The sequence below is a fragment of the Trichosurus vulpecula genome, chromosome 6 (genome assembly GCF_011100635.1).
Source record: "Trichosurus vulpecula isolate mTriVul1 chromosome 6, mTriVul1.pri, whole genome shotgun sequence".
NCBI classification, from domain to species: Eukaryota; Metazoa; Chordata; class Mammalia; order Diprotodontia; family Phalangeridae; genus Trichosurus; species Trichosurus vulpecula.
The window spans coordinates 137763050-137779563 of NC_050578.1; the positions used below are offsets into that span (position 1 = coordinate 137763050).

General features: G+C 43.9%; 1 protein-coding gene across 1 annotated transcript in view; it reads right to left on the reverse strand.

The window, feature by feature from the left end:
- The window catches only part of SPATA5 (spermatogenesis associated 5), a 232759-nt gene that overhangs the window by 81569 nt on the left and 134676 nt on the right, over window positions 1-16514 (reverse strand). The window lies entirely within an intron of this gene.

Genomic DNA, 16514 nt, shown 5'->3' on the forward strand with positions numbered 1-16514 from the left:
TGGAGGATGTCTACAGATCGCATGAGTCATCATGTCCTTCACCATATCCTGCCATGATGACCAGATGTATTTCCATATGGAGGTGAAGGAGGCTGCCTCCAGAGAAACTGTTACTGAATCCTTGTTGCAAATCTTTGTTGTTCTGGGGCAAAGCAAACCCCTTTTCGTTAAATATTCAATGATTTGTGAGCGCCTCATTTCATCCCCACATCAAACCTGAACTAAGAGAGTGCTGGCATTAGACCTGCTTCCAACAACATGGTCGACACCATGCTATACTTATCAGCTATAAACACATTAAACAGCTCCTTCCCTCATGGAAATTTTCTCCACCGACATCTCCTGGCCATCTTCAAGCTGACATGGTCCTGTACTCTATTCTCTACTTCTGATTTGGGACTCATGCCCCTACTAGGGGCATCCACTGTGCCACCTAGCTGCCCTATATACACAGTACTTGGTATATAAATGTTAGCTATTTCATGCAGCTTGGCAAATCGCTCCAGCATCTTTGCCATGAAAACCCCTAATGGGGGTCACGAACAGTTGGACATGACTGAAACAACTACACAACAACAAAAAATGAATGTGCCAGGCATTGTGCTAAGTGTTATCTAATTATTATCTCATCTAGTCTTCACAACGTTTCTAGGAGGTAGGTGCTACCACCATTCCTATTTTACAGAAGAGGAAACTAAGGCAAACATAGGCTAAGTGACTTGCCCAGGGTCACACAGCTAGTCAGTATCTGAGGCTGGATCTGAACTCAGGTCTTCCTAACTTCGGGTCCACTGTTCTATTTACTGTCCCCTACAATAAAAGCTTTCCAAGGTACATGCTATCCCTACGGTCCTATCTGCCACTAGAGTCATTTACAGTGTTTTAAATTCTGAAAAGTGCTTTATTCACATAAGAGAACAGCTTGTCTCTGGTCCCACAGCTCAGGATCTGAACTTTCACTTTCCTGTTCCCACTTCTAGCATTCCATCCTCTACACCACACGGATACATGGGGAGGTGAAGGGATTTACACATCAAGGTCACAGAGGCAGGATTTGAACCCAGATCCTCCTGACAGCACATTAGCCTTCTCTATCCATCATGTTACACTTCTGCAAAGCATCAAGAGTTAAGCCTGAGCTGCTGAGATACTGACAGAATCAGTCTATAGAGAAGAGCCCTTAGAAATCATTCTAGCCCAGCCATGGGATCACCTCATCCCAAGGATGAGGACAACTGGGGTCTGGGCAGAAGCGAGTCCTTGACTCCAAATGAAGCATTTCCCTCCTCGATTGCTGGACACTTGCATGCCATACCGCCCACCCCCTCTGCCTGCCAGGTGCTCTCCTTCGACTCAGGTCCAGCTCATCTATGTGGGCTGTCTTCTCCTAATTCAATATAAGCATCCAGAGGGAAGGGTCTGTCTGGCTTGCTTGGCTTTATAACTCCAGCACTGAGCAAAGGGGAGAAGGACTAAACCAGTGATTTCATCGCTACAGAGACCTCCTGAGTAAGGAAACTTCATCTACCAAAGCATGTGTGTCAAAGACAGGACTTGAACCCAGGTCCTGACAGCACCACAATGGACCCTGCCTGTCATAGCACATGCTTCATAAATGTATTTTATTTCCTCCATTCACTCACTCATCGCACAAGTTTCTTATTCCAAGGGCTCAATGTCCACCTCCCCCCCCCTTTTTTAATTGTTTGATTCTGGTATTTAATGAAACCAATCTGCTCAGCGTCACCAGGCAGACCCTGGGACCTGGGCTGCCTAGGCAGGAGGCAGGTCAGTCAGGTGAAAGGAGCATCTGTGTTGGAATAAAGCAGGCCAACGCAGTGAAATTGATGGCTGGCATTTCCGGCTGGCAAAGGGAAGGGCCCTTTGGCTTCAGGAGGGATCAGACTGGCTGTCGCCAGGGATGGAGAAGACCAAACGGAGCTCTCCTCCTCAATATGACAGAGGGTCACAGAGACAGGATGAACCAGGGGAACCTGGTCTGAAGACCTTGGAGTTCAGCACTGAAAGAAACCTGTTACCCAGGCTTTTCAAAGCTGTTCTGCCTTTCAAAGAGGATTTAGATTCTTATCTTAATAAGCAAGTTTGTTAAACTCCAATTGGATATCAAATATGTGATCTGGCCTCAAAAACCTATCTAGCTATCTGCCCTACATAAATCGGTAATCCCTCCTTGTATGCACGTGGGATTGTGAAATATCCCCCACAGAAGCATTCCTTGCTTCCTCTCCCTCTGCCTTGGGACAAGGGAAAGTTGTCTTCCCCAGGAGTATTTGGAAAAGCAGAGCAGTTATGAGCAGAAAGCGTCCATTGTATCAAACTCAGGGACTTTCTAAGATCATTTTGGCAGGAGACAAAATCCATGTCACAAGGCTTTAAAAAAAATTAAGCTGAATTAACTCAGGCCCACAGCATAATGTTCACCGGAAATGTGGATGGGAAGCCCAGTCCCAAGACCAATTGTAACTCAGGCCATGGATGTGGAATGCTCAACGATGGGTCAAACAGTGAAATTCCAGGCAACAATCCTGTTTGAAAAGATCATGTAGACAAACAGAAGCAGTCTGATGACTTGTCTTCCTGCCCTGGAAGTATTTAAGCAAAGTCTGTGGTTCCTTTGCACATATGGGTTGGACTCTAGAACCTCTGATCTTTCTTCCAACCTGACTGGCAGATGCCAGTGATGCACTTAATGGTGGGAAGGAAGGTCAAGATGAGACGTCTGTTGCCTTCACGGCATCACCCATTTCAGAGGTGGAAGGGAGGCCATCCTAAAGGTGTTACTCCCTGTAAAGCTGCTAGCAATACAGTTCCAGCCTACCTTTCCAGGCTTATACACATCACTACTTTTCTAAGTGGATACAGTGCTGGGCTTGGAGTCAAAAAGATCTGAGTTCAAATTCAGCCTTAGACACTGGCTGGGTGACCCTGGGCACGTCATTTAATCTCTATTTGCCTCAGTTCTTAATCTGTAAAATGGGATGACAATAGCACCTGGCTCTCAAGAAAGCCTATTTGTAAGGCGCTCAACAGTGTCTGTCGGATGACAAACTGGCCTGACTGCTGTTTCTGGTATACAATGGTCCAGCTTCCACCGGCACGCATTGGCCCTGACTGTCCCCAAGCTGAGAGACACTCTGTTCTCGCCCTCACCTTTGGGCTGAAGCTGGATTCTAAAGGTCAGTTCAAGAGCAACCATCCACCAAAGCCTTTCCTTATCCCTCCAGTTCATATCACCCCTCCCCAATTACGTGTGTGTGTGTGTGTGTGTGTGTGTGTACATATACATGTGTGCATGGGTTCATCCCATAGACTGTTAACTCCCTGGAGGCAGGGACTGCTTGCTTTTGGCCTCTGTATCCCCAGCACCTACAGACTGATGATACATAGCAAGGAAGCAGTGCTTACTGATCGGAAAACTGCACCCGAGAAGAATGAAGTCACGCCTTTCAGACTTAATTTTACACTTCTCTCTTCCATGTTTTCTCTGTTAGGGGAAGTAATACCTTTGGATACCACGCAGTTAATCACAGTGTCATTGTGACCACAAGAACAGGAGAGACACTGGACGAGAGAAAGAGATGGGTTAATATGAGCTTTGTTAAAGGGAGCTCAGAGAGACACTGTGAAATATCTGATTGTGAGGGCATTCGTTTTCTAAGATCACAGACAGGGTTAGAGATTGAGATGCAGAAGTAGCCTACTCTAGGGAAACTAAGACAACAGAGAGGGTGAATGACTTTAGTAGCAGAGGGAAGTATTGAACCCAGGTGCTCTGACTTCAAACTCAGCAACTAGACCAGGCTTGTATGTCTTCTATCTTTGCTAAAAAGGATCAGCCTCTTACAGGACATAAGAGCACAAACAAATGAATAAATGAGTGAATGAATAAACAAATGAATGAATGAACAACTGAATGAACAAATGAATGAATGAATAAGCAAATGAATGAATGAACGAATGAATAAATGAATGAATGAACAAACGAATAAATGAACAAATGAATGAAAAAACAAATGAATGAACAAACGACTGAATGAACAAACAAATCAATGAATAAACAAACGAATGAATGAATAAATCTAGGCTCTCTCATCAAGTTGGGGAAGTTTTATATTTTAAGCAGCATATCAAATCTCCTGTCATTAACTAAAAATCCAGGAGACAACTTTATTATTGTCAAATCTATTTTAACTATATCATAAATTGAGAGAGAATTACAGTCCACTTCCCCCAAGCCAACCCCTACCTTCCACCTCCCCAAACCAGGGTGGAGCCAGCTAAAAAGTAACATTCTTCTCACCTGAGCTGTGTCCTTTTACTATGGCTAGCAAAGTCCCACTCTTTCTTACACTCTCAATACCAAGAATCCCCTTATCCCCAACTCCTATTTCCTATACTGTTATCCTTGAACCACATCAACCCTAGCCCTGTTTTGGCCCACTCCAGATCTTGCCACTTCATTCATCTTGTGTACTATGGAATTCCCATTCCATAATTCATAAATTGCCTTTTATTTTAGACTCCTTCCTCCTGTGTTTATATTACTCTTCTGTTGCTCACAGAACCAGGAGGCACCTCCCAGATGACACTGGATCCATGGCCATGCTTTTCTAGTACCAGATGCACCTCTGTTCATAGTCCCTGACTCACTGGCCTTGGGGAAGGAGTTGGAATACACCTCATTCCCCACTTCCATTTCCACGTTCTCCCTCTGCCATTATCACTGAGCAACCTTTCTTTCCCCCATGAGGTTCACTCTAACCAAGTCATCAGCCAATACACATCTACTAACACAAATCATCTGTTCTCTCCTCAATCCAGGATCCTGCTTAAGTCTCTCTTCTCACCTTCTCTCCATCTCACATACTTCTGACGTTATGCCCTATTCTCTCCTCTTTTCCTCTAGTCTCTGATGAAGAGTGGTCCTTCTCTTTACCAATGCCTCTAATTCACCTTCTCTTTACCAATGCCTCTGATGTACTTGGATCCCATCCCTTCTCATCTTCTTCAGCAGATTGTCTCCAGCTATCCTAACCTACCTTTAATCTAATTGCCCTGTATTTATTGGTTCCTTCCCTCTTTGCCCAAGTTTACCCATTATTTAAAAAAAAAAAAACCAAAAACCTCCTCAATTGACTCTACCATCCCCTTGAAGTTATTATCCTGTATCCATCCTCTCTTTCAAAGCTAAACTCCTTAAAAGAAAAACAAAAAAAAAGTCTTCACTGCTCCCACCTCTGACTTCTCAGTTCTTAGATATCAAACTAACCCTCATCACCCAAATGAAATTTCTACATTCAAAGGTACCAGTAATCTCTTAATCCAAATACGGTGGTTGTTGTGAATTTCTTAATCTTCCCTAACCTCCCTGCCCCATATGACACTGCTGACTACAATCTTTCCCCAGCCACTCTCTCCTTCTCTGTGTTTTTCTTGATATTACTCTCTCTTGGTCCTCCTGTCTGACTGCTCATTGTTACCACACCCACTATCATCACACCCTCTCCGGATGAGTGCACCCCCAACACTCTCTCCAGAGTCCTCTTTTCCCTAGATCTCATTAGCTATAATGGATTCAATTATCATCTCTATGTAGATAATTCCCAGATCTATACATTCAGCTTTCGGTTCTCTCCTGAGCTCCAGGCAAGCTTCTCAGACTACCTAACAGAGATATTTGTAAAGTGCTTAGCATACAGTAGGCACTTAATAAATGCCTGCTCCCTTCCCCAAATTTGACATTTTGAACAAAATATTTCATAGGCATCTCAAACTCTACACACCCTAAACAAATCATTTTTGTCCACCAAAAACCATCCCACTTCTGAAGTTATTTTTAAAAATTTATTTATTTTATTTTTAATTTATGGAATAAAACAAGCACGTCCATAACAAAGTATAATAATAATAATAATGATTAAAAAAATGACTGCACATGAAACTTCAAATCTATTATGTACAGCTTGCTTTTCTTTTTAAGTATACAAGTTATCATGTAATTTTTTTTCTTTTCTTTTCCCATCCCACACTTCTGAAATTCTTTTACATATACATGTTGCCTCCCCTAAAATAAAAGCTCCTTGAGGGCAAGAACTGTTTCAGTCTTGTCTCTGTATGCCCCACAACTTAGTACAGCTTCCCAGTACATAACAAGCATCTAGTAAAATCTGTTTGCTTGATTATTCTATTACCTTCAACTGCTTCCCTTCTGTTCTCATATATTTACGTATGGAGTTGTTGTCTCCCCTATAAGCTGCTGGTGAGTGAAGACTGGTTTTCTTTTGTACTTCTTGATTCCTTTATGGGAAAGGAATCTATCATCTTTTTTTTTTTTTTTAGTGGCTCAATCTGAATTCTCAAAGCCCTAAGCCACCTCGTCCGATTCTTCCTATTTCAATGCTATTTTCTGCTGTCTCCCATGCACAGTAAGTCTGCCCATTTCCCATGCTGGCAAAGAGCAGGTTTTATCACCAAGCTTGTGGGCGGTAAATATTTCTCCAAATTCCACAACAAGCTTAAGAAACTGGTACCAGGACACAAAGCAGGAGCCTCCTAATGTTGCTGGTGCCTTATAACACAGGTATAATTCGGGTCTGAGGGTTCAGAATTGGCCACTTCACAAATGAAGGCATATTATTCAGTCCAGGACAAGCCAACCCTCTAGGAAGCCTCCAAGGAGGAAGAAATGATGCCCTTTTTTGCCCCAGGAAAGAGGCAAAAGCAAAGGGATGATGGGATGAGGGAAAGCCTGCCCTGCTGCCCTGAACCTCTCCTCTACTGAGGTAACACTGGGCACCAGGGACATTCGATTCTGCTGCCAGTGAGCCCTCTTTTTCCCTTTTCATCCCTGCTCAGGTTAGGGAGGCATGTGCGTGCATGTGGGCTCCTGATGATTGAGTAGGGGCATTTCTATATTTCTAAATTAGGAGAGATAATTTAAAGACTAAACACTGCTATAACTCTAACTCTGGAGAGAAAAGCACACCTGATTTTATGTTCTGTTTCCCCGAGTAACTGAGGCTGCTTAAGAAGCAAGATCTGAACTTGGGGCTTTCCCTTTGAGCCCAGGAAGCTGGTGAGTTAGTTTAGCTGTTGTGAATCTCTGTCCTATTATATGGTTTTTTTTTGGTTTTGTTTTGGGGTTTTTGGGGTGAGGCAATCAAGATTAAGCAACTTGCCCAGGGTTACACAGTTAATAAGTGTTTGAGGCTGGATTTGAACTCAGGTACTCCTGACTCCAGGGCCAGTGCTCTATCCATTGAGTCACCTAGCTGCCGCCTATTATATATGCTTTCACGAATTAAATCAATGCTTTGCTGTCTTGGAGGTACATTATCAGCTTTCTTCCTAACATTCTGTGATGCTTTGGGTCTAACATTTGCTACTGCTATGGAAGAGCAAAAAATTTGCTCAGAACTAGGATGATTTTCATGAAACTTAACTGCCGCCTCCCGCCCCCCCCTCCCCCCCCCCCCCGCCATGTCCCTACACATACACAGACAGTGAATAAGCATTTATTAAACATTCGTTATAGGATAGGTGCTATATTAAGCTCCAAGTGAGAAACATCCTTACAAAGAACGCCTGGGAGTGGAGATGGACCCGAGGGCACTAAGGAGAGGCAGCCTAGCTTAGTGGAGAGAAGACTGGCCTTGGAGTCCGGAAGGCCTGGGTTCAAGCCCTGCCCTCTGGCAAATTCTGATTGTGATTTTTTAGGTAAATCACTTAATGGGGCATGAGACAAATTCTGTTTATAAATCCCAGAGGAAATGTTCACCTGCACTGGTGATGGAAATTTCCACACTGGGAGTCCCCTCTGTGGATGAAAACCATCGGGCCAACTCATAATAAAATAGAAACACAGATCGCACATAATGTACAGGAAACTTTAACCTAGCAAATGAAGCTAGAACAGAAGATGATGGAAAGATCTATAAGATGAAAATAAGTAAGTTCACAGGTAGCATGGCTGGGAAAAGAAGATTTGGAATCAGAGGAACTGGGTTTAAATCCTACATGCTAGCTCGTTCAAGCATGGGCAAGTTACAATCTTTGGGAGCTTTGATTTCCTCATATGTAGAATGAGGGGATTGGATGAGAGATGCTCTCTAAGGGACTTTCCAGTTCTAAATGTATGATCTTATGAAAAGGAAGGTTAACATTTATAGTCCCCACCTCCCTTGTCCATGGCAAAGACCACAGACTCCAACAGAGCCACAGGATTTCAGAATCGGAAAGGATCTTGCCATCAGGTGGGGAAGATTGGAAAGAGATGAGAATGGAGTCAGTGGAACCTGCCACCTGCAACCTGGGTGATGTAGGTTTCGGTTTCCTCATCTATCAAAATGACAGGGTTAGAGTTTATGGCCTTTAAGGGTCCTCCCAGCTCTGAACTGAAGAACCCACAAAAGAGCCATACTACACCTTCAACAGCAAATGGTCATCCTGCCTTGAAACACCACCAGTCTTCCTCCTTCCTTCCTTCTTCTGCGCCTTGAAGCTTCCCATGAGGAAGCTTTCCCTTACCCTGATCTGAAGTTGGCTTCAAGTGATATAAACCTCTGGGCTGTAGTGAGGAGGTGGTACTAGAAGACAGGGATGCTCCTTTTAGCTCCTAAAACCTGTCATTACAGGCTCTACACAGAGGATGAAGATGCTGGCTTGGAATCAGAGGGACTTGGATTCAAATCCTACCCTATCTCACCTAAGTCTGTTAACCTCAAGAAGTCTGCTTCCTCACCTGCAAAATGTCTATGTGCCTTTAGTATCTAGGTAAATGTCTACTATCACTGTTATTCCATCAAAATTTTCTTCCATCGAGGTCACCATGCGAAAATAAAACAAAACAAAACAAACAAACAAAAAACCAGACATGGCCCAGGCAAAGAGCATTTGGCCAAATGTATATGCAAACTGGAGTCCATATGTAAGAATGTAAAAATAAAAACCACTTTACATAATTCAGATAATTTAAAGCAAAAATTAATATTTATTTACAAACATATTGGGCTAATTAGACTGAAATGTCTTTAATGAAACACTTTTTAAAATGATTTCTTTGTTTTTCAAATTGTACATTAATCTTCTACATGCTTTAGCAGATCTAAGCTGCCAATTTTCAGAATGGCTGGCCCAATAAAAATGGCTCAGGTAGGTGGCACAACAAATACAGTGTTGAGCCTAGAGTCTAAGAGATATGAGTTTAAATCCAGCCTCAGACACTTACCAGCTGTGTGACCCTGGCCAAGTCACTTAACATTGTTTGCCTCAGTTCCTCACCTGTAAAAAAATGAGCTGGAGAAGGCAATGGCAAACAACTCCAGTATCTCTGCCAAGAAAACCCCAAATGGGGTCACAAGAAGTCAAGACGTGACTGAGACGACTAAACAACAAAAGAAAATTTATGAACATAGGAAACATGAAGCAGTTCATAACTAAGGGGTAAAACCTAGCCATCTAATTCTTTCTGGGAGAGGAAGACTGGTTTAAGCATGTACCCAGTAGTCAAATTTCAACACCTAAATCTGTTCAGACATCTTTTTCGGCTTTGTATACAAAGAAGAATTGTAACTGTCAATAGTTGTGCCTTAGATTAGAAAAATACTTTTTATTGATGCCTTTGGTCTTTAGCTCATAGACATTTCAACACCATCCCTCCTGCTGCCAACTGAACCCTTCCCTGTGACAAAGAAAAACAACAAAGCAAAGACAGATACCTGATGACCACATCTGACAACACGGGCCCAGAAGATCCCTGATACCCTGGCTCTTACAGCAATCCAGCAAAAAACCCTAATGTTTGTAAAATTTCTTTCCATGTGTCATTCATCCAAGCAGTTACTACATCTTTTGGAGAGACTCAACCCTTCTCAAAATTCTCTGTTCCATTCATTAACGGATAAGAATGAGTGCTTTGCAGTTAGGGTGGTAGAAATGGGCACTGCCAATCCAATAAGTCACAGAGATTCACCTATGCCAGGCAGAATGATTGAAGTGTCTCCTACCGGCTTTACAATAACACAGAGCAGCATTCTGGAGAGTACTGGCGCCCTGGTGTGAATACTGATACATGCGTCTACATGTATGTCTAAGAGAGGGGATAAGGACAGGGCCTGGGCCTTCACTGATATGGGGAACTTCCAGGGGAATGTCAACGCATATCACCACCTTCTCTGCAATTTATAGACTTAGTTGCCCAGGGCAATGACAGGCAGAGACAGAGAGACAGAGAGAGACAGAGATGGAGAGACAGAGACAGAGAGAGAGAGACAGAGACAGAGAAAAGGGATTCTTCACTTTGTGTCATGCACCCCTTTGGCAGTCTGAACTCTACCTCAGAATCATGTTTTTAAATGCATCAAATAAAATACAAAGGATTGCAGAGGAAAACTATTATATTGAAATCCATTATCCATTTTTAAAAAAAGTTCAGGGACTTCCAGGTTAAAAAGTCCTGATTTAGAAGCAGAGAAAGTGACAGGCAAACACCCATAATAATAATAATAACAAAAGAAATAATACTAGGGATGGAGAGAGACTTGAGACTTCACTGGCACAATGAGCCCCCAGCAAGCAGCTCACTCCTAACGAAGTCGCCTGGCTCTTTCTCTGTACCTTGGGAGTCTTGGAGAGTTGCTTAGAGCATGCAGAAGCTGACTTGGACAGGTCAAATTGACTGATATAGCTAGTATGTGCCAGAAATGGGACTTGAACTCAGGTCTTCCTGACTCCGAGGCTCTGTTCTCTCTCTACTACAGCCAAGCCACCTAATAATTGTTACAGTAATAAAAAGAATAAATGAAGAAGAAGAATTAGAAGAAGAAAAGAGGAGGAAGAAGAGGAGGAAGAGGAAGAAAAGGAAGGAGAAGGAGGAGAAGGAGGAGGAGGAGGAGGAGGAGGAGGAGGAGGAGAAGGAGGAGGAGGAGGAGGAGAAGAAGGAGAAGAAGAAGAAGAAGAAGAAGAAGAAGAAGAAGAAGAAGAAGAAGAAGAAGAAGAAGAAGAAGAAGAAGAAGAAGAAGAAGAAGAAGAAGAAGAAGAAGAAGAAGAAGAAGAAGAAGAAGAAGAAGAAGAAGAAGAAGAAGATAGCAGCATCCCCCTACATCTGCCGGGTCCCCAGAGGGCAGCGACTCCTACTCTTAGGGAGGGTTCTAAAGATAGTGCTCAAAGACTGGGCTTCTCTTGCTGTCAGTCCTGAGTGCCCACTGCAATAGTCCGCACTGATAGTCACTCAATAGTCTAAATTAGTTTTTAATCACATAACATGGTAAAGGCAGTTAATATAAAACATTCTCCTAAAAACCTGCTTCTCTCCTTCCCACAAATATACACAGCATCCACGGAGAAGGAAGCTAAAACTCGGAGCACACTAGCAGCGAGGCACAGTGTTCTTATGTTCCTTGGCTTTTCTCAGCAGCGAGTGTGTGGGACCAAAGGCGGTGGATGGTGGGAGTGACTGGGGCTGCAGCTGGTCTGAGCAAGATCCCTGATCAGAGTAGGGGTCAGCTCACAGTGCCTTAAATGTGCAAAACACCTCAAAAACATCTCATTTGTTCCTCATAACAATCCTCACGAGCTTGGGTGTATCATCATTCCCATTTTACAGATGAGCAACCTGGGGTGAAGAAAGGTGAGTTGATTTGCCCGAAGTCACACTCCTAGTAACTGGCTGAGGCTGGACACTCCTCAGTTCTACTTCGGGACAGCTGACTTGCCCAGGGTCACACAGCTAATAAATGTCTGCAGCACGATTTGAACTCAGGTCTTCCTGATCCCAGGCCCTGCACTCCACCCACTGCACCACTGAGCTGTCCAGACCTCCTCAGGCCTAGACATACTCTATGGAAAAGGTAAACGGTATTTAAGATGCTGAGGTTGGGGGCTGAGCCCAGAGAGGGCCAAGCACACAGTGAGAATGTCCATGCTAAAGGTGACACATTCTCACAAGGGTTGATGATATCTCAGAATGGCACAAGGCTTGGCCTTGAAGTCAGGAGGATCTGGCTTCCAGGTGTGTTACCTAATGTCTGAGTGATCTTGGGCAAGTCTCTTAACTTCTTAGCATCCAAGATAACTCTGTAAGACATGGCTTTTTAACCTGGGGTCCACGACCATTTAAAAAATGTTTCAAAATTGTTTTAATCAAATTGGTTTCTTTTGTAGTCCTATATATCTTATACATTTAAAAACAATTCTGAGAAGGGTCCACAGGTTGACCACACTACCCAAAGGGTCCAGGGAACAAAAAGGTTTGGGAACCTCTGCTATTAGACTTTCAGTTGCCAAGAAGGTATCTACCTGCATTGGTAAAGGGACTTTCCTCTCCTGGGAGTTGCCCCTACCAATGAAACCATAGGGTCAGGCCCACATCCAGACCATAACACAGCAGGAGAGCCAGGCCAAGGGGTAAAAGCAGGGGTTGGCAGACTACAGCCTGGGAGCCTGTTTTTGTACAGCCTGTGAGGTAACCCTACAGACCACAGTTTGCTGACCTCTGGTTAACGCATCAGGACAAACAAGGGGCCCAGATGGGATACCATTCGCTCATAAGCAGTGAAGAATTATGTGCCAGAAGTGGTACCTGGGAGGTGGCCAGTGTGAATGAGAAAGCAGCCCAACCAAGCCTTCTACTAAAAAAAAAAAAAAAACACAAGTAAAGAGCTGTAAGTATCTCTAGGAGGTCTCAGACTGCTCACCTGAAAGAACAGCCCAAGGCCATTCTCTTGGCCTTTGCCTGTTAAGTGTTAACTGTGCCTTGCCCTTTATTTTCACCCCTAAAATTGGCTAAAAAGGCCTCCTTCTGCCTGCCCGGGAATAAATAACCTTGGAGATAGTGTCCATCTGGCGTCAGAGGGCCCCACTGCAGCTGGCATCCTAGATAGGAATCTCCACATTCCACTGGTTAGCCAGCCTTGAGCCAATCACTCCCATAATCTCCTCCTCAACCACTTCCACACCGAAGCATCCCCAAGTGTTGGTCTAGGAGCAGAGGCAGCAGATAACATTCTCCTTCACCGATCACCCCCGAGCCTCCAAAAAGTAGGGAACATCTCAAATGCACATCAGAGGGGGCATTTTTCCTAGGCCAAAAGGGAAAGCTAAGAAGCCATCTTTGGATGGCTTGGTGGCCACCCCACCACCCCACTACGGATGCATATGCCCTCATTGGACGCATAAGTCTTGTGTGTAGGGTTCCCGATCCCTCCCTAGCACGAACCTAGGGCTACCATAATACTCCTCAATCATTTATCACAAAATGAAGGAATCAAAATGGGTGAGAGAAATAGATCAAATGTGCCCCTCAAGTTGGAAATTTTTAGAATTCAAGAAGGCCTTATTCCAGTCCTGCAAAGAACAGTCCTAACTCAGCGGATCCAAGGGAGAACCAGTGCGTGAGTCATACAGAACCGGAGGATCCAGATAACTTCCAAACAGAGCTAATGAGGTACAGAAGTGTCAATGGGACCATGAGGTCAAAGGGAAGGACCCGCTTTCTAACTGTCCTTGGGGACATTTCAAAAGATTTCACCCTCCAAAGACAATTTCTCTTTTTTGTTTGATGGTTTAAAAACCTTTCCTCTCAGTTTCTGTATAATTATAATTCCACCAACAATGTAAAAAGTAGTTCTATCAACAATGTATCTCTCCTGCTCACAATGAATCCTTTTTTCCTTTAAGTTGTTCTGGACTACAATCACAAAAGCAAAACAGCCCCGGCCCTCAAGCAGTCTACGGCCTCAACAGAGAAAGAAGAAAAATCTAGATACAGATAAAAGGTATAAAATAATCACAAGGAAGTTGGAGTGGGGCATCTGTAATGGTCCCTTATAGGAGGTAGCAGTTGGGCTGTACCTTGAAGGAAGCTAGGGATTCCCAGAGATAGTGGGGGGTGGGGCATTTTGGCCATTAGGCACAGCCTTTGCAAAGACATGGAGATGGGAAATGGAATGTTATAGACAGAAGACAGATGTTTCTCATTTTGTATATGTGCCTATTTTATATACACGTTGGCTCCTCCATTAAAATGTAAGTTTTTGAGGGTAGATTATTTTGTCCTGAATTTATCTCCTGAGCTTTGGCCCACTGGTCGGCATGCTCGGGCTTGACCCATTGGGGGACATATTCAAGCTAGACGATTGATTGACCACAGTATTCTCGCCAAATTAATGAGTTTAGTATGGCACTACTTAAGGCTGTTTCAACTAACATTTGTTTATTTGTTAGAGGACTTGGATAACTTTTTGGGTGATATTTGCAAATGTTTCCTCCTTTGAAAAATGCCCTTTTATTGACTTTTATCACTTGCATACAGATTCAGAAAGTCAGGTTTTTATATTTGCCACAAACACTTTTTGCTAACCAATCTGCTTCCTTCTTTTTTCATTTCGGATACACTGCTTTTCCTTGGGCAAAATCCTTTTGTGGTCATTTACTTTTCTGAATGATGGGATTTGCTGCCTGACTCGGTCTACAAAGCAGTCATTACAAAAGAGGCACCTGGAAAAACAAGGCAGCAGTGGTTTCCTCTTTCGGAGCCTTCCGCCTGGAGTCCAAGCCCCTCCCTCCCTGCCCTCTCTTCTTTCCTCAAAAGCAACTCCTCTCAGCCACAGGAATGCCAAGCCATTCTTTCAGGTGGCTCAGCCTCACCTTCTCACCTTTCACATGCCTGGAAGCACCTTCCCCGAGCTCTGCAGGCACATGTCCCCACCCCGGTGGCTGCAGCCCATGGTCAGAGGAGAGGCCTTCTGACAGGCTGGGCTCCTACTTAGAAATGGCCCCAGCAGCTCTCAATGGACAAAGGGTTTTCTATTTGTCTCCTTCATCAAAAGAGGCGTGGCCCTCCTCCAGGTCCAGGCAATTCCTCTACAGGTACCATTGGTCCAACGTCCTCCTGCCTCCTTCAGCAAACTGAATCCTCAATAATGCCTCCTCTCTCTCAAATGTCCAACCTCTCCTTAGCTCCCGGTGCCTCCCCATTCTTTCAAACACGTCCGGCTTCCCCAGACCTGTGCTTTTGCCAGCTCCCTTTGGCAGATGAGTTAAGGATGGACTGGAGGCAGAAACACCACAAGGGAATGGCACTTGGTAGTCTGGACCAGGAGCCAGGGGATGAGGGCCGTCCCCGGGCTGCCAAATCAACCTTGTCTCTGACCCTCCCACACCACGCTCCACCTCTGTCTCTTGCCTCTGGTCATTCTCCTGTGCCCAGAATGCCCTCCCTCCTTACTTCCGCCTGACAGAGTCACCTTTTTTCTTTCTAACTCAGCTCAAACACCAGCTTCTATGGGAAATTTTTGCTGTCTCCCCAACTGTCTTCCCTCCCAAACTAGCTTTGGATTTAACAGATGTATAGTTATGTAAACATGGGCGGCTAGGTGGTGCAGTGGTTACAGTAGGTGCATTTTGGGGCCTAGAGTCAGGAAGTTTGAATTCAAATCCGGCCTCAGACACTTGCTAGCCGTGTGACCCTGGGCAAGCTACTTAACCCTGTTTGCCTCAGTTTCCTCATCTGTCAAATGAGCTAGAGAAGGAAGTGGCAAACCGCTCCTGTATATCTTTGCCCAGAAAACCCCAAATGAGGTCATGGAGAGTCAGACACGACTGACACATGACTGAACAACACCAATAAAAGTTTTCACTGATCTGTAGCACTGCAGAGCACTTTTCTTTTCTTAAAGCAGAGTTGGGATGAGAAGGGGGGTGGTGAATGTCTGCAGCTCTTGGTATCTTATCAAGCCGGCTCTGAGGTCACTGAAGCTTACACGCAAGATTTGTACAGCAGAGAGGGCACTGATCTGAAGAGTCAAGGACAGAGTTCAAATCCTGCCTCCGCTGACCTTAGACAATCAATTCATGAGCACTTATAAAGTGTTTACTAATTCCAGCTGTGTGACCTTGGCCAAGTCACTTAACTTCTCTCTCAGCCTGTTTCCTCAAGTGTAACATGGGCATAAAAATGGCACCCACCTCCCGGCTTGTTGTAGATAAAGTGAGATAATATTTGTAAAGTGTTTCGCAAGCCTTAAAACTCTGCGTCAATGTTTATTATCGTGGTTATTATTACTACCGTACTTGGGAGACACAGAGAAAGGCACAAACAATTCTCGTCCTCAAGGCAGCCGGTAATGCAGCGGACACAACATTGCATCCAGAGCCAAAAAGATCTGAGTTCAAACCCAGCCTCAGACACTTGCCAGGTGTGTGCCCCTGGCCGAGTCATTTAACCTTCACTTGCCTCAGCTTCCTCAATCGTAAAATGGGGACGATAATAGCACTTAGCTCACAGCTGTGAAGACCCGACGAGATAACGTTTATAACTGTATGTAATGTCATTTATAACACTTATAACTGCACATTATATCATTTATATGTATAAGATAATATTTATAACTGTATATGTCATTTATAATATTTATAACTGCATATATCATTTATAATATGCATAATTCTATATCATTTATAATATCTGTAATATAATATTTATAACTTTATATAAT